The sequence below is a fragment of the Choloepus didactylus genome, chromosome 17 (assembly GCF_015220235.1).
Source record: "Choloepus didactylus isolate mChoDid1 chromosome 17, mChoDid1.pri, whole genome shotgun sequence".
In the NCBI taxonomy this organism is placed as follows: domain Eukaryota; kingdom Metazoa; phylum Chordata; class Mammalia; order Pilosa; family Megalonychidae; genus Choloepus; species Choloepus didactylus.
Window position 1 is genome coordinate 64,096,652 of NC_051323.1, and position 16,307 is coordinate 64,112,958.

The window sequence follows — 16,307 nt, forward strand, 5'->3', positions numbered from 1 at the left end:
GAATTAAACAAACTTAGAACAGTGAATGGTTCATATCTCTTCCCAGGTCTCCATTTGGTAATGCCAGGTTGCTATCTTAACATTAAGTCTAATAGGAATAAAGACACCACATATATTGTCAAATACTACACACCAAGGCTTGTCCTCCTCTCCCTGGAGAGTGGGTTTTTACTCATCTAACAGCAAAACTTGTGTGTATGTTCAGGGTATGCATATATGTGAATCACGTATATTCAAGCATCACTAAACTACGTGTACTAAAAACTGAATTTTAAGTTAGCATTTAAGAGTGGTAAGCCTTTTTATGTTCATTAATCTTAGGTTATTGTAAATTATTGTTGTCCTTTAGTCTAATTGTTCTAGCCTGAAATGTTGGTAAGTTCTTGCTGCTCTTCATGCACATGACTTCAGGAGTGTCTGTACCTAAAGCAGGTATTAGCAGTTTTACACTAGGGGAGTCATTAGAGGGGTGCAAGCCATGTGTAATTTAGTACTTAGGCAATTACAAGGTGTAGGCCTTTGGTTTTTGGTTTGCCTTTCCCCAGGAGGACTGGAGAGCTCCCCTCCCTAGACACAAAGGATCTTTTTCTTAAGAATTATATACTGGCCTTGTCTTCTACTTTATCATCTCTCAGGCACCGTGGACTGCTGGCTCAGACCCCGCCTCTTGAATTTGCTGCCCATCGACATCAGCCTGGCAGCTGGGTTCTGATCCAGTTGTGAAAAGAATCCAAACTTCAACCGATCTGGGAAGGACCCTATCAAGTCTTGCTGACAACTGAGACGGCAGTCCGAATGGCAGAAAGAGGCTGGACTCATTACACACAAGTGAAGGGACCGGTGCCTGAACCAGACGATAAGTATCCAGCAACTCAACCTGAATCCTGGAAAGTGACTCCTACCTCAGATCCCCTAAGGATCACTTTAAATAGGCAACAGTTAAAGGAACATATTAGAAGGGAGAAAGGGCTGGATTAAACCCTCTGTTTGCATTGTGCTCTGTGTATAGCTTAATGATGAAATTGCTTATGCTGATCATAATGTTCTATATTCAAGGAGTAACAGGTTCTGCTAAGCTGGTTATAAGTGTAGTCAAAGGCTTAAAGTCTCAAACTGTACAATTTGATGTTTGTCAAGTAATGAGCTGTAAAAATCTAAAACATCAGCAACAACTGAGGGAGGAATATAAGCATTTATGTAAGCAGACTGTTCAAATAGAAAGCAAGATTGTTGGGGGGGCGAACATTTGAGAGTATAACTTATGAGACACCTAACCCCTGTTATTCTTGAAACACTGCTTGGTGGACCACACAGTATGAGGGATGGGTCTTACCCAGGTTGGAGGAAAAACCATTAAGGGAAACTTGGCTGGAATTTAACTCTCCAGTACAAATTGACCCCAAGGTCATTAGAATACTTAAGACCAAAGACTTAAAGCAAACCACAGAAATAGAGACAGGTTATGGAAATACAAATGCCTGGGTAGAATGGGGCAAACATGCCATCCAGAGTCTAAACAGAAGTGACTGTTATGCTTGTACAACCAAACAACCCACTGTTCAGATTATGCCCTTCCCCTTGGGGATGAAAAAGCATGAAAGGGAGTTTAAATGTATAACACTCCTCTTTCAAAATGCTACTCCTGGTAAAAGTTGTAGTACGTTGTCCTCCCTTTTCCCTCCAGTCCAGGAGGGAAGTGTCAAAGCCATACCAGCGTCTCACCTCGGTCCCGGAAACCACTCTGCCTGTCTCTCCAGATGGGAAGAAGGGCTCCAGGATCTTGGTACCATGGCTCTGTGTACACAGGTGTGGAATGTGAGCAAGGATAGTACTGGCAACTTCTCCAGCCTAACTATACCCCGAGCAGACCTCTGGTGGTACTGTGGGAAGGGCATCCTCTGGCCAACACTACCTGAAAGGTGGGGAGAAACCTGTGCTCTGGTTCAATTGGCTATCTCATTTACCCTGGCATTTGAAAGTAATAAAGTACCAACCCAAGGCAAAGGAGAAAAGAAAAATGTACAAAGTGTACCTAGTTCCTTCAATAAAAAAATGTTTGTAGATAGTATAGGGGTTCCCCAGAAAGTTCCTAATAAGTTTAAAGCTAAAAATCAATTAGCTGCAAAATTTAAATCGTCCTTATTCTGGTGGGTCACCATCAATAAAAATGTCAATCATCAGCTAAAATTTATCAACTATACCAGGAATGTCATTAAAGAAATAGCAGAACAGTTAGATGCCACTAGCCGAATTGCATGGGAAAACAGAATGGCCCTAGACATGATGCTAGCTGAAAAAGGAGGCGTCTGTGCTATAGTTGGGGGAAATTGTCGCACATTCATCCCCAATAATACTGCACCTAATGGAACTATCACCAAAGCCCTACAAGGCTTAACAGCCTTATTTCAGAAACTAGAAAAGAATTCTAGCATTAACAACCCACTCATAGAATGGTTGGAAAATTGGTTCGAGAAATGGAAAGGAATTGCAACATCTATTTTAATTTTCCTTATCATTCCAGCCAAAATGTTTATAACAGCTGGGTGCTACATAATCCCGTGTGCTCAAAGGCTAGTTCAAAAACCCATTAAAACCACTAGAATAAAAAATAAGAAAGATCCCTACGATGAGGAATGTAAAAAAGCCCTTAGCAAATTTGAGAATCTAAAATGTGAAAACTAAAAGTGTTTAAAAAAAAAAAAGAGGAGGGAATCTGTAAGAAAGGAATAAGTTTCGTTTTCACATAGAGACAGCATGGAATAAGGGAAATGGAGGCAAAACCAGTTTAAACAAGCCCCAGACAAAGAGAAGAGAGAATCTGCCTGATGTAAAGAGACATGAGGTAGTATCAGAGGCGGGAACTCACAGCAAAAAAAATAAAAATTTGGGGGGGGATTGGCTAATCAGTTCAAAATCTCAATAATGAGCTAGTTGGCTCTCTGGGATTGGCTGTACAAATTAAAATCTCAAAAGATGAATTAGTTAGTGTTCTCGGATAGGCTGTAACCTCTGTAGTACCCAGTCAATGGGGAAACGGGAGGGACTTGCGAATTAGGAGTAGGAGATTTAAACATCGCCATTCTCTTCCTCTGGTGCGCCAGCCTTCCATGTGTTTGGCTGGACGCCCTATCTTGCAAGATTGTAAATAAATTCTTTTCTCCTCCAGAACCGAGAGAGCATTTATTCCCTTACAGGTACCACTTTATTTCCGACAAACTGAGACTCAGTAAGATTAATTTTCCCCAAAACACAAAGCAGAAATAGCTAAAGTGGTTGTGGTCCAGCCATTTGGGTCTGTTAACTTCAAATGAAACAAATTATTTTTGGCATCCTGGTTGGAGAAGATGCTTAATGATGCACAAAATCCCTCAAAGCCTGCACACTGTTAAAAATTATTTTATGAAAAAGGGAAAGCAAGTTGTATTGAATGCTCTCATCCTGGCAGAACAGAATTGCTGAGATAAAAAATTATTGAGGTATATATTGAAGGCTACTAATTATTAGCTAATTATTTTCCTGCCCTATTTTCCCTAGAGTATCCTCAACAACTCATTTATGAATGGTAAAACATTCTAAATTATCAAAAAAAAGAGACAAAATGTGTATTTTAAAAATCAACGACCAAAGAAATGCAAAGCCAATTTGATTGAAAGTTATTTTTCAAGGGAGAACTATATAGAACTCAACTTATCTGCTTTTTTAATATAAAAAGAACCATATATTAAATACATATACAGCAAACAAAAATCTATCTATCTATATTTCCATCTCAGTGATAAACAGCTGAAAAAAAGAGAAGCTGAGAGGGGGAGACACAGGGAAGGGCAGAAAGAGGCCAAGGCCATAGGGAGGTGGGGGGGCCAGGCTGAGACCCAAGGGGCTGGCGGGTCAAACTAAATGGCTCCAGCTACACTTCAGTGACACCCCCCACCACCACCACGACCACCATTGCTGGCTTTGGCACATGACTGGCCCCACGGAAAGAAGACTGCACCAGGCACAGGAGGCCTGGCTCTGGCTTTTTGGGTGTTCTAGGTATTATGCTAGAGTCTTTTGCATATCCTTGTTTCCTCCATTGTAAAACAAAGATAGCATATGCTCCTTTACCTCACAATCCTTCTTTTCAAGGATTAAATCAGGGGTATTAATAGAAAGGAACTGGGGAAGATAATAAAGTACTATGTAAATGTTGGTCACTGAATGGCATGGCATCAGGATGATGCTACCGGGTTGCAGGGAAGTCAAAATAGTATCACCTCTTGGTGTGTCTGCAGCAGAAAACCAAAGCCCCTGAAATTCTTTAAGGCAACATTACAAGAACATATTAGGAAATCATCCCTGGTTCTTGATCTTCACTCCAGTGGAAAAATTTACCCTTGGGTCTCTCCCCACCCACATACACCTCAGATTCTCCTGATGTTTCCAGCTCTTATCTGATATCTCCCTATAGCTGAAACAATTTCTGGCTTGAATTAAATCACTGTGCAAAAATATTACCCATGCTTTACAGAGTTCAAGAATGAGGCTCCAAGCTACAAATTGATGGCCCTCAACGATTATAAAGGATTCTAATCCTATTCTTTTCATTTTTCAGATAAAGGAACAGAATTAACGTCCCACAGCTAAGAAAGCCAAAAGCAGGACCCAGTCTACTGATTCCTAGAATACAGCTTATCCCCCTAACCCAAAAGCAAATTATAATGGGAAAAGACTGAAAGAGAGAGGTTAAGCGGGACAAAGACAACAAAATAGGCAGAATTACAGGAAGAAAGATGAAGGGGGAATTCCAAGAACATTTTTTAAAGTAAAAAAGCAAGGAAGAAGTAACTAAAGATCTCATTAATAAAGGACAATGTCTGCTTTGTTGGAATAAAGTCTGAAATTATCATTTCTCTTTCTCTGGGTAGAAATTCCCATATAAGGTAGTTTGTTCATGGTTATTTCCTCAAAGACACATTATACATCCCCCTATGTAAAAGGCATCAGGCATTTGGAAGATAAGATTCTCTGGCAACCATATCCAAATATACATTGAAGGCTGTGGTTTCCCTTCTTAATGGTTAGATTTGCCAAGACACGTCATTTCTTTCCCCCCACCCTCTAAATATGGTTTAGCATTTAGCAGTCGTCACCATGCAGTTTTCCTGTGGTTGTTCCTGGTAGTGGTGATAAAGGTGGGTAGGATCTTACTGCTTGCCATAAATAGCACCTCGGTCGTAGATCCCTTTTTTGATGTTAATGTTCTTCACTTTCCTTTAAAGAGTACGCCCGTCTTTTGTGTGTGGTTCCTTTCTTCTACAGAGTTCCCCATCTCATCTGAGGCAAAGTTGCTCTCCTCCAGCACCACAGTCCCTCCTAATGGCCTCTACCTTTGACTTTTTAAGACAGGTCTGTGCTGTCCAATAAGACAGCCACTAACCACATGCAGCAACTGAGCACTTGCAAAGTCTGAACTGGGATGTGCTTTAAGTTTAAAAAACATGCTGGATTTCAAAGACTTAGTTTAAAAAAGGCAAACTATCTCAATATGAATTTTTAACATGGATTACATATTGAATTGATAATATTTTGGACATATTGGGTTAAATAAAACATTATTAAAATTAATTTCACTTGTTTGTTTTTTCTTTTTTGATGTGGCTACTAGAAAATTTACAACTACCCATGTGGCTCACATTATATTTCTATTCAACAGCACCATTCTAAATAATAAAAACTCCGTTTGAGTTGAATAAAGAAATGGAACCCAGAAAACATTGTAAGGAGGCAGCATCTTAAACTCAGGCAGAGCTTTCCAAGTTTAGGGGAAAACAGATCCTTGAATCCCTTCATTTCTAATCATGCACAAGGGGGAGAGGCAGACGGCATTGGAATCCTGGCTCCACGTCTTATCAGCCAGGGCAAGTCTCTTCACCTGCAGGTCGGATTCTTGATCTATCTGTGGGCATAATTTAACCCCCTCATGGATTTGTAAAGGAATAAAAAACACAAGGAATCAAACTACAACCCAGAACCCATGAATCTCGAAGACAATTGTATAAAAATGTAGCTTATGAGGGGTGACAATGGGATTGGGGAAACCATAAGGACCACACTCCACTTTGTCTAGTTTATGGATGGATGAGTAGAAAAATAGGGGAAGGAAACAAACAAACAAACAGACAAAGGTACCCAGTGTTCTTTTTCACTTCAATTGCTCTTTTTCACTTTAATTATTATTCTTATTATTTTTGTGTGTGTGCTAATGAAGGTGTCAGGGATTGATTTAGGAGATGAATGTACAACTATGTAATGGTACTGTGAACAATCGAATGTACGATTTGTTTTGTATGACTGCGTGGTAAGTGAATATATCTCAATAAAATGAAGATTAAAAAAAAAAAACACAAGGAAAACACAAAGCAACAGGAAGTGCATTCTCGGTAAATGTTAATTCCCTTTCTTTTAAGGTCTAAAAATCCTGTGGATCTATCTAACAGCTGGTTTAGTCATTCTTGGGGTTAGAGTTATGGAATGCCTGAATTCCAGTCCTCTTTTTCCCCTTCTACACTCTAATCACTTCCACAGATTCATCTGTATGGGGCTGAGGGGCATATGGGGACCTTACAAGGCAAAACCTCTCTCCTCCGCAGCTGTGTTATTTATTCCATCTTTTGTCTGCCAGGTGCTTCCCAACTCCTCTCTGCTGGTTCATGTATTAACAAATTATTCAAATTAATTTCAAAACTCTGGCTGCTGCTCATTTTCTCCTTAGGACCATTATCAATAACTTACTGCTACTGCCTAAGTTTAAATATTGCCTTGTTATACTTCTAGCTACTTCACATGTGTACACTTCATTCTCAGAGATGCATAGATACATCCTAGTTTCCCCTCTAATGTCTAACCAGCTACATAGTGAATTAAAAACTTTATAATGGTCTCAGAAATAAGTAAAATAAAACTGAATGTTGACTTTCAATTGCTGACCAAGCCAATAAGGACTACAGGGATGGAAAGCACCTTTTTTGGAAGTCTAGGGCGGATTTCTGGCTGGATAAACACCTGTGGATTTTTACAGTCACAATTTCCTCCCAGCTGTTGTCAGCAGTGTGCTGAGCTGGCAACCCTGATTACTGAATTCCCCTCTCGGATGATATGACGTTCTTATGGTCCAGCCAATCTTCCCAAAATACTTGGCATTACTTATTACAAGTGCTAATCCTTCCGGGAGTCTGGTTTATGTTAAAGTTTATTGTGAGTCAGTATGATCTAGGTCTGGATCTCGCTCTACAACCCTTTCCCTGAGTCCAGCAACTCGAGGTCCATGTGGGGTGGAGAATAGGGAGGAAGGACCACCTCCAGCAAGACTTCCTCCTTGACATCCCCTTAAAGAAGATGAAAGATGTGGACAGAAGTAGAGGGCAAAAGAGGCAAGGGAAAGAATTAAGAAGGAAAGAAAATGTAGGAGAATGGGAGAAGATGTAAGAAACGAAAGAGGAAAGGAAGAGGAGATGGGCATTCTTTGCAGTCAGGAGGTGGGAGGCTTAGAAGAGGTTCGTATCTGTTTGGAAGTTGAGAAAAAACATGCAATTATCAGATACTACATAGAACTTGGTTTCTTTCAACCCTGAGCCCTACTAGTTCTGGATTTTAAAGGAAACACTTATGGCCAGAATTTTAGAAAGGTGGGGAGAAGAATTAAAGATACCACTCTAATGCAAAATGTTAAAACAGGGAAAACTGTGTTGTTGGTGGGGGTGGTATAAGGGAACTCTGTTATTTCTGCATGATTTTTCTCTAAATGACAACTGTTCTAATAAAAAATTTCTTAAACAAAAAACAAAGAGAACATTAATTCATCAATTTGTAAAAAAAAAAACAAAAAACAAAACAATGTACCACACACTAACATAAGATATTAATAATAGGGGAAACTGTATGTGTTGGTGTGGAGGGTTAAAAGGGAACTCTGTACTCTCTGTGTAATTTTTCAATAAACGTAAAACTGCTCTAAGAATAAAGTTTTTACTCACAGAGAAAAAAGGGGAGGAATGGGAACATTTGTCAACCACCTAGACCCCACAAAATATCAAGCTAAGATCCTCACCACTCACAGATTAGATAGTACTGCCACTCACAGATGAAGAATCTGTGACTCTAAGACATTAACTAATTCGTTCTGGATCATACAAGTAGCAAAATAAAATAAGATTTGAACCCAAATCTAGTAACTCTAAAACTCAGGATCTTTCAACTATACCCCAATGTTTAAAGTACAAAGAGACTCAATGAACAAAGAAAAAAAGTAAATTCTCTTTGGGGGTCTGAAACTGTCCTATTAGAGACAACAAAGACCATGAACAACTGATCCCAAAGAACTAGGTGTCCAAACGCTTTCCCAGTCTGCAAATAAACTTCCTTTTAGCATAGAAATCCTTCCTTTAGCTTATAAAAAACCTTATAACATACTGCTAAGGGAATATCTGCTCCTTCTTCACACCCCTCCTCAATATTTGGTAAAATATTTCAGTTTTTCATGTTCTATATATACTATGCCAAAGTATAACCTGGGGATGTTAGAATATCCATTCTTCTTCCAACAATAACACCACACATTTGTAGCAATATTCACTGTATAAAAATATTTTCCCACAAATCCTCTCATTTAATTTAATTAACCATTCTACAGGGTATCAACATCTCCATTCCACAGACTGACCACCTATCACCACTAACTCAGAGCTAAAAACTATCCCGCACAGACACCGAATAGAGGCAATTACAGGCTCACTGCATATGCATGCATCCTTCTTCCAAAAATAAATGAATCAATCAATATATTGCTAAGTACCTTCAGGTGATACCTAATTCAAAATCACTGTACGGCCTCTACGTTAAAAAATAAAAATAAATTTTTAAGTTCCCTTAATGGCTTCATCTTTCCTTTGGGAACTCTCAAAGCTGTGGACATTAAGAAAATGTAAAAGAGACTTTGACTCCTTCCCATCCCCTCTGACAATGCCTGGCTCAGGACTCCTCCACTCTCATCACTGTGCTCAAACTTCTCCAGAATGTTCATGAATCCAGCTCCCACCAATTGGGACCATTTCCATTATCTTTGTTTCTCCTGAACCTTGCACAGGCTTAGCATGGAGTAAGAGCCAAATGTCAACTGAATAAAGGAACCACTGGAATGATCTTTCATATGGTATGGCTATCTCCATTCTTTGGTCCTTCTACCTCATCCTCTACACTGTGAAATCATATCACTTGTCTATTGCAAAATTTTAGATGCTGCCCTAAAGTCCCAAAACTTTATAATGCATTCAGGACCAAAACACCATGTCCAGCCTCATTCCCTGCCGTTCTCATCCCTCAAATACATCTTTTTCTTTTTTTCCTTTCTTTTTAAATTTTAATATTGTCTTAATCAAGTAACATAGCTCCTCAAACACATCTTACATTCCAGCACACTGGCCTATTTTTTTTTTATTTCTTTGATTCATTCAACACTTATTTATCGAGCATTTACTGCTCTTTGCAGTGGGAATACAGGAGACAAAGTCCCTGTTTCCATGGATCTTTTAATCTAGTGGGAAAGACTGGTAAGGACATGGGCTCAGAAGGGCAGAGGGAGACTGAGGGCAGGCATACATCAAGTAAACCCTTACAGACCATGACAAGGACCCCAGACAGTATTCTAGGTGAGAGGAAAAGGCAAAGAGGATTCGGAACCAAGAAGTAACACTGACTTACATGCCTCTGCTCAAGCTGTCCCCAACTCTGCCTACAATACCCTTTCCTATCATTTTTCAAAGCTGAAATTCACTCATTCTTCAAAGCACCACTCAAAAATCACCAGCTCAGTGATGCCATCCCTGGGAATCCTGGGTCCCTCCTCCTTTCAGCTTTCTCCCAAAACTGGACTGCACTTAGGATCGTCTGATTATGTCTGGTTGTTTGCATGCATTTTTTAACCCCCCCCAAGTGTGTATGTTCATCTAGAAAATTTTATTCACATTTTATTCTTCCAGCCGTGTTAAAGTGACCATTATCAGTTTTTTACTTTTCCTTTCTTATTCCTGGAAAAAAAAAATGCTATTTCATATTTTCTGATGTGTGTGCTCATTTACAAAATACACACATATATATACTTACATACATATACACATTATGGGTCTCTCATATACATCACCCCAAACTGTATCACAGGTATACAGATTTATTTTTCTTAATGTTATCATGTTCCTGAAGGTTAACCATAAAATAAATTGTTTTTGTAAACACACTTAAATCTCTAAGGAAATTCACTGTGTAAAGCAAATCATGTAGCAAAGCAGCAAATCCTTTTATTATATAATATTATTTTTTAAAAATGTAAATTTGGTGTATTATGTTTCCTTTTAAAATGGCCTGCCTGTTTTTTTAAACAGAGTTATACAGGTTAATGAATAAGAGCAACTCCTCAACTAGTAAAGAGTGGCTTTTTTCCTACCATGGCAGAACAAAAATTCACTAATCACAGTGCTAAACAGTACTTTTTTTTTTTTAATTCAAAAGACCCTAAGCAGAATTTGGGTAAAAAAATATAATAATGTAATAAAAAAAGCCAAAATACCCAAATTACTAAGGATTACTAAGGTATTTTACAGTATAATGTTCTGTAGGACCATAAACTGTACACCCCTAAATTTTATCAAAGTTTTAAATTTTTTCTTTGCAGACGTAAGTATATATCACTCCCCACCCCACCCTTACTTTGAAACCAATAAAACATAAAGCTGCCTTTATATATAGTTAATAATTTAAACATATATCCATAGGAAGTAAGAACCACATCATTAAGCTTTTCAGCAGGTGGGGGAAGAGGAGGATTTTAACAAGTGTGATTTTACCAACAACTTACCCAAGACCCTTTGTTACTGTGTATGCATATTTAGACATATTTTGCTTTTAAATAACTAAGAAAGACAGTTCATAAAGAAAACAATTAAATCCAGAACATTAACAGTATTCTGTGTTTGACTGGTCTAGACCATCACATTCATTTCTTCTCTCAAACATCCACTCCTCCATCTTAATTGCTTTAAACATACAGCCCCACCTCTGCAAAAACAAATCTATATTTCAAGTACTTTACCTGATGTGTTTTCAGGCTCCCTTTCTCTTAAGTCAAGAATAAAGAATCTTCCTTCTGTTACTCTTACTCTTATTTTAGCTCACTTATCGGGGCTTGGGAAGCCAGCTTCACATTACAATGAATTATCTTTAAAAGTTCGTACTTCCTATACTGTATTGTACTTCCTCATCTTCACTTTGTATCTTGCTGCCTTGAACTATTTTTAAGCCAATGAAACCAAGTTGAGTTTTTTCCTGCATTCAGTAAAATCATGTGACATGGTGTGTTACCCGATAACCCCACAGTTCTGAAGCAATAAGACAACCCTCCTAAATGTCATAACTCATATCCTGTTGAGTTGTTTTAAATATATACAAGCTACTTTACCAAGATAAGAAGTTCATCCACAAACTTATTGAGAGCATTTGTAATATGCAGAGAAATATTCAGAAAAAAAAAGAATAATCACATAGAAAGAGATGGATTTCATAAGACAGCCTCCACCCCCTTAGATCTTGACAGTATCAACATGTCTGAATTAAAAGGGCTTCCTTTAACGTCTCCCCTGAATGCTTTAACACGTTGGAGTCAAGCGGCTAGTCTTTATTGTATCTTCCCAGTGGGGGGGCCCAGGCTAGCTTAGAGACAGGCTTGGCTGGCTGAGCAGTGGAAACTGTTCCTTCTGTCCAAGATATCCTTGACAAACAGTTCAAAGGAGGAGCAAGGCCAACACTGCTGAAGCCCTCACACACCCAACTCAGTCCCCTCCTAGGGCTCCTCTGTTCCAAGTTTTCACTGAAGAACAGGGATCTTTGGTAGAGGCTGAGGAAGAACCTGAGAGCAAGTAATTCACCCTTCCTCTTATGTGAATGAGGGCTTCCTTGCCCTGATTCATTGGAAATACTACAAGAAAGTTCCCTAGCTCAGTTTCTTTATTATGGACCAGTCATTTTTAGGATGGTCATAGTATTTCTACATACTAGGACCTAAAGTTAATCTTTTAAAAACAAGAAAATTCATTACCTTTGCTTGTTATACCAACACAAGAGTTTGGGTATTAGCATTTAGAACTAATGACAGCAGAAGGGTAGAAATGAAAGGCACACGGGAGGCTACCTATTGTATAAGGAAGGAATTTAGTACCTGGAGAGGTGAAATAGCTTATCCAAGCCAAGCTACAGGTAGAGTGAGTTCTAAAACCCAGGGCTCTTTCCAGCATTCCTTGGGCGGCACACCTCACAGGTTTTATCTTTGAGTTGTAGTCCAAGACCCAACCATCAAAGCTGGTTTGGATTTCTCACATAATATTCAATCCAGTAAAATTCCAGCCAGAATGTTTTCCTGGCTTTGACTTATTTACTTTCTTTTGGGAGGTGGGAGTGGAAGGTAGAAGGAGGCTGAAAGTGGAAAGGCTGTCTGTGGCCAAAAAGCAGCCTCCTCCCCACCTCCCACCCCCAGGAGTCCACACCACAGAGATGCACCCTGGAAAGCAGCCACAATCTCTCTTGGGAAAATGAAAATAGAACGGAAGCCTTTTGACCTAGAGTCCCAGGATACAGAATTCTCTCTAAGAAAGTGCCCTACGTTGCTGCAGCTAAAAATCTGAAGGAGGGGAAATTTTGTGTGTCCCAATTCTTTACCGATCACACAGCATTGTGAAGGTAACACGGGGTGTTTTGACAGATAAATGAGGGAGGCACCTGTTTAAGTAGGGTGTTCCGGAGAAGCCTCTCTGAGGAAGGAAGCTGAGACCTGAAGGAAACAAGAAGGAAGACAGAAGGGTGAGATGGCCTGAGGGAAGAAAGTTCTAGGCAGAGCTAACAGAAGCTCATTCTCTTCTGAAGTTCAAGCTATCTGAATATACCATCCCAGCCATCGCCAGGGGCCTCTAAGTCAACTGCCCCCCATTCCCTGGACACTTCATCACCTGGATCATCATCTTCCTCTCCACCACAAGCCTAAGAGATTTAAACACCCATTATATTAGTCAGGCTTCTCTAGGGAAACAGAACTGATAAATATTATGAGATTTTTATAAGAATTGTCACATACGACAGTGGGGATGCACAAGTCTAAATTTCATAAGGCAAGCCACAAGCTGGGAACTCCAATGAAGGTTTTCAGTGGATTCCCAGGAGAAGCTGGCTGGCTGAAGTAGAGATGGAAACCCTCTCTTCTGACTGCTGAAATGATAACTTCTTTTAAAGCCTTCAACTGATTGGATGAGACTTCTCTCCTTGTTGAAGGCATGTTCCTCCGCTGAATGTCGATACAATCAACTTACTGATGATTCAAGTCCACAAAATGTCCTTACAGTAACAATCAAGCCAGTACTTTCTTGACCAAACAACTGGGCACCAAAACCTGATCAAGCTGACACATGGACTTAACCATCACACCCATTTAGATAACCCATCCAACAACTGAAATTCCTGCTTTTCCACATCTCTACTCTACTTCACTTGTCCCACAAAGGGCTAAAACCTGGATCTTTTCACTTGAAATGTCAAATCTTCACCTTCAATACTTGACTGACTGATACCAACTTCCCATTCTTCATGTTCTATGTCTCATCCCACTTCCACCACACCTGCTCTTCCAATAAGAAGACTCCTGGCCAGGGAGTCACTGTCATTTTATCCCTTGTTTGTCCTCCCCCTTTTCTTTCCTACTTAGCCTGGATTCCACTACCAACCATCTGAACTGCTTGTATCTAGTTCTTTATATCAAGCCCAACAAATCTCTAATCCTAGGACATGCTGCATCCAATCTATGCTCTGCTAGTGCTAAGCAGCTGATTAAATAGACTGCACTGGTGTTACCTTCTCACAGTCCTTATCTTGAACCCATACCCATTTCCCTTAAGGACTATTTTTACCATTTTTTAGGGATCTTCTCTATAATCAACTTCCTTCATTCCTTCTCTTAGCACATATTATCTCTTCATGAAGAAAACAAATCTTCCAGAAGGTTTTCTTTTAACTACTCCCTCCCCTCCCCTCACACCCACTGTCCTCCCACATATAAATTTACTCTTTTTTAAAAGATTTTATTGAGGTATAGTCACATACCATACAATCCATCCAAAGTGTACAATCACTGGCTTTTAATATAATCACACGGTTGTACATTCATCCCCACAATCAATTTTAGAACATTTTCATTGCTCTGAAAAGAAAAACCCCACACACTCTAGTAGTCACCTCTCAATCCCTCTATCCTTCCCAGCCCTACAGAACCACTAATCTATTTCTGTCTCTATAAATTTATTTATATTTACATTTTATATAAATGGAATCATACAATATGTAGTACTTTGTGTCTGGTTTCTTTCAATTAGAATAATGTTTTTTTTTTTTTTAGATTATTGTTGTTGTTTTTTTATTAGAGTAATTACAGAAAAGTCATATAAAACCACAACATTCCCATATACCCCCTATTGTTGACACTTTGCATTGGTGTGGTACCTTTGTTATAACTGACGAAAGAATGTTAAAATATTACTGTTAACTATAGTCCACAGGTTACATTAGGTGTATTTTTCCCCATATACCACCCTAATATATTATTAAATCTTGTAATAGTGTCATACATTTGTTATAATTCATGACCATTCTTATATTTATACTATTAATCACAGTCCATCATCTACAATAGGGTTCACTGTTTTATATAGTCCCATGTCTTCTCTTCTACATTTCCATAGTGACATACACAACCCTAAACTTCACCTTTCAACCACAATCACACACAAGATTCAGCACTGTTAATTATACTCACAATAATGTGCTTCCATCACCTCTATCTATTTCCAGACATTACAATCAACCTAACTTGTGCTTAATTCTGCACAAATTAAGCATCAGCTCCCCATTCTCTAACCTCATTCTATTTTTTGGTAGCCTATATTCTAGATATTAACTCCATGAGTTTGCTCATTACATTTAGTTCATATCAGTGAAATCATACAATATTTGTCCTTTTTGTTTCATTCAACATAACCATTTCAAGGTTCATCCATATTGTTGCACACATCAGGACTTCATTTCTACTTATAGCTGAATAATATTCCATCACATGTATATACCACCTTTTGTTTATCCATAACCAATTGGTGCACATTTGGGTTGTTTCCATCTTCTGGCAAATGTGAATAATGCTGCTATGAACAGTGGTGTGCAGAAGACTGTTCATGTCGCTGCTTTCCATTATTTTTTCTGTTTGTTCTTCTGTCTGTAAGATTTTGATTGTCCTGTCTTCTAGTTCACTGATTCTTTATTCTGCCTATTCAAATCTGCTGTTGTATGCCTCTAGAGTATGCCTTTCATCCCCACAATTTCTGTTACGTTTCTTTTTATACTTTCAAATTCTTTATGCTTGCCCAGTGTCTTCTGAATATCCTTTATCTTTTGATGCATATTTTCCTTCATCTCCTTGAATTGATTTAGGAGATTCATTTGAACGTCTTTGATCAATTGTTTCAAATTCTTTGTCTTCTCTGAAATTTTAATTCATTCTCTTGACTGAGCCATATCTTCCTGTTTCTTAGAAAGGCTTGTAATTTTTTGCTGAGGTCTACGCATCTGATTATCCTGATGAGTTTACGCTGATGGTCAGTTTCTTTCTGTTACCTATGGTTTTATTGATTGGGTTTGTGTTAAGGCTCTTCTTTGACACTTGGTTCACCTTATTCTAGATCTTTAGCCCATGTTTAAGTTATCAGAAATTTCCAGCTTTTCTTCATCTGATTTTTGCCTGGGATAAGCAGTATAATTTTTAAGACTGAACTATTTGTGCAATTGTTTCACCCCCAAAAGAAAGCTTCCTTTCCTCCATTCCTTCTCCAAGAGTTCTGATGTTACATTTGTTTTTGTTTTGCCTCTATAGTTTTTTCATACTCCTTTTGTTGCCTGTAACTGATTTTGCCTGGAAGGCAAATTCTGGGAGGAGTGTCATCCCAGAGAAGTGCTTCTTAAGTCAGTATTTCCCAGCCAAAACAGGGCCAGGGACCCATGAAGAGGGCACAGACCAGATCCAAAGAACCCTTGGGAGAGAGTCAGGAAATACGTCAAAAGCCTTTTTGACAGATCCCTGACGTTGTGCTTTCCTGGCTTGCTCAGCAGTTGGTGCTCTTCAGCAAACTATTCCCTGCAGGCCTGAGGAGGTACTGTGTCTTTAAACCTCCAGTGCCTCCGCCCCCGTTGGG

The 16,307-nt window shown here is 39.0% G+C and overlaps 1 protein-coding gene across 3 annotated transcripts in view; it reads right to left on the minus strand.

Annotated features, from left to right (window-relative positions):
* LIMS1 (LIM zinc finger domain containing 1) overlaps positions 1 to 16,307 on the minus strand; it is a 200,505-nt gene that overhangs the window by 115,783 nt on the left and 68,415 nt on the right. For 2 of the 3 annotated variants that reach the window (XM_037806951.1, XM_037806953.1), the window contains exon 1: positions 11,123 to 11,281. The exons of the other annotated variant lie outside the window; for it this stretch is intronic. The gene's annotated coding sequence lies outside the window, so the exon portion shown is untranslated. Of the gene's footprint in view, positions 1 to 11,122; positions 11,282 to 16,307 lie in introns of those variants that run through there. 3 annotated transcript variants of the gene reach the window in all.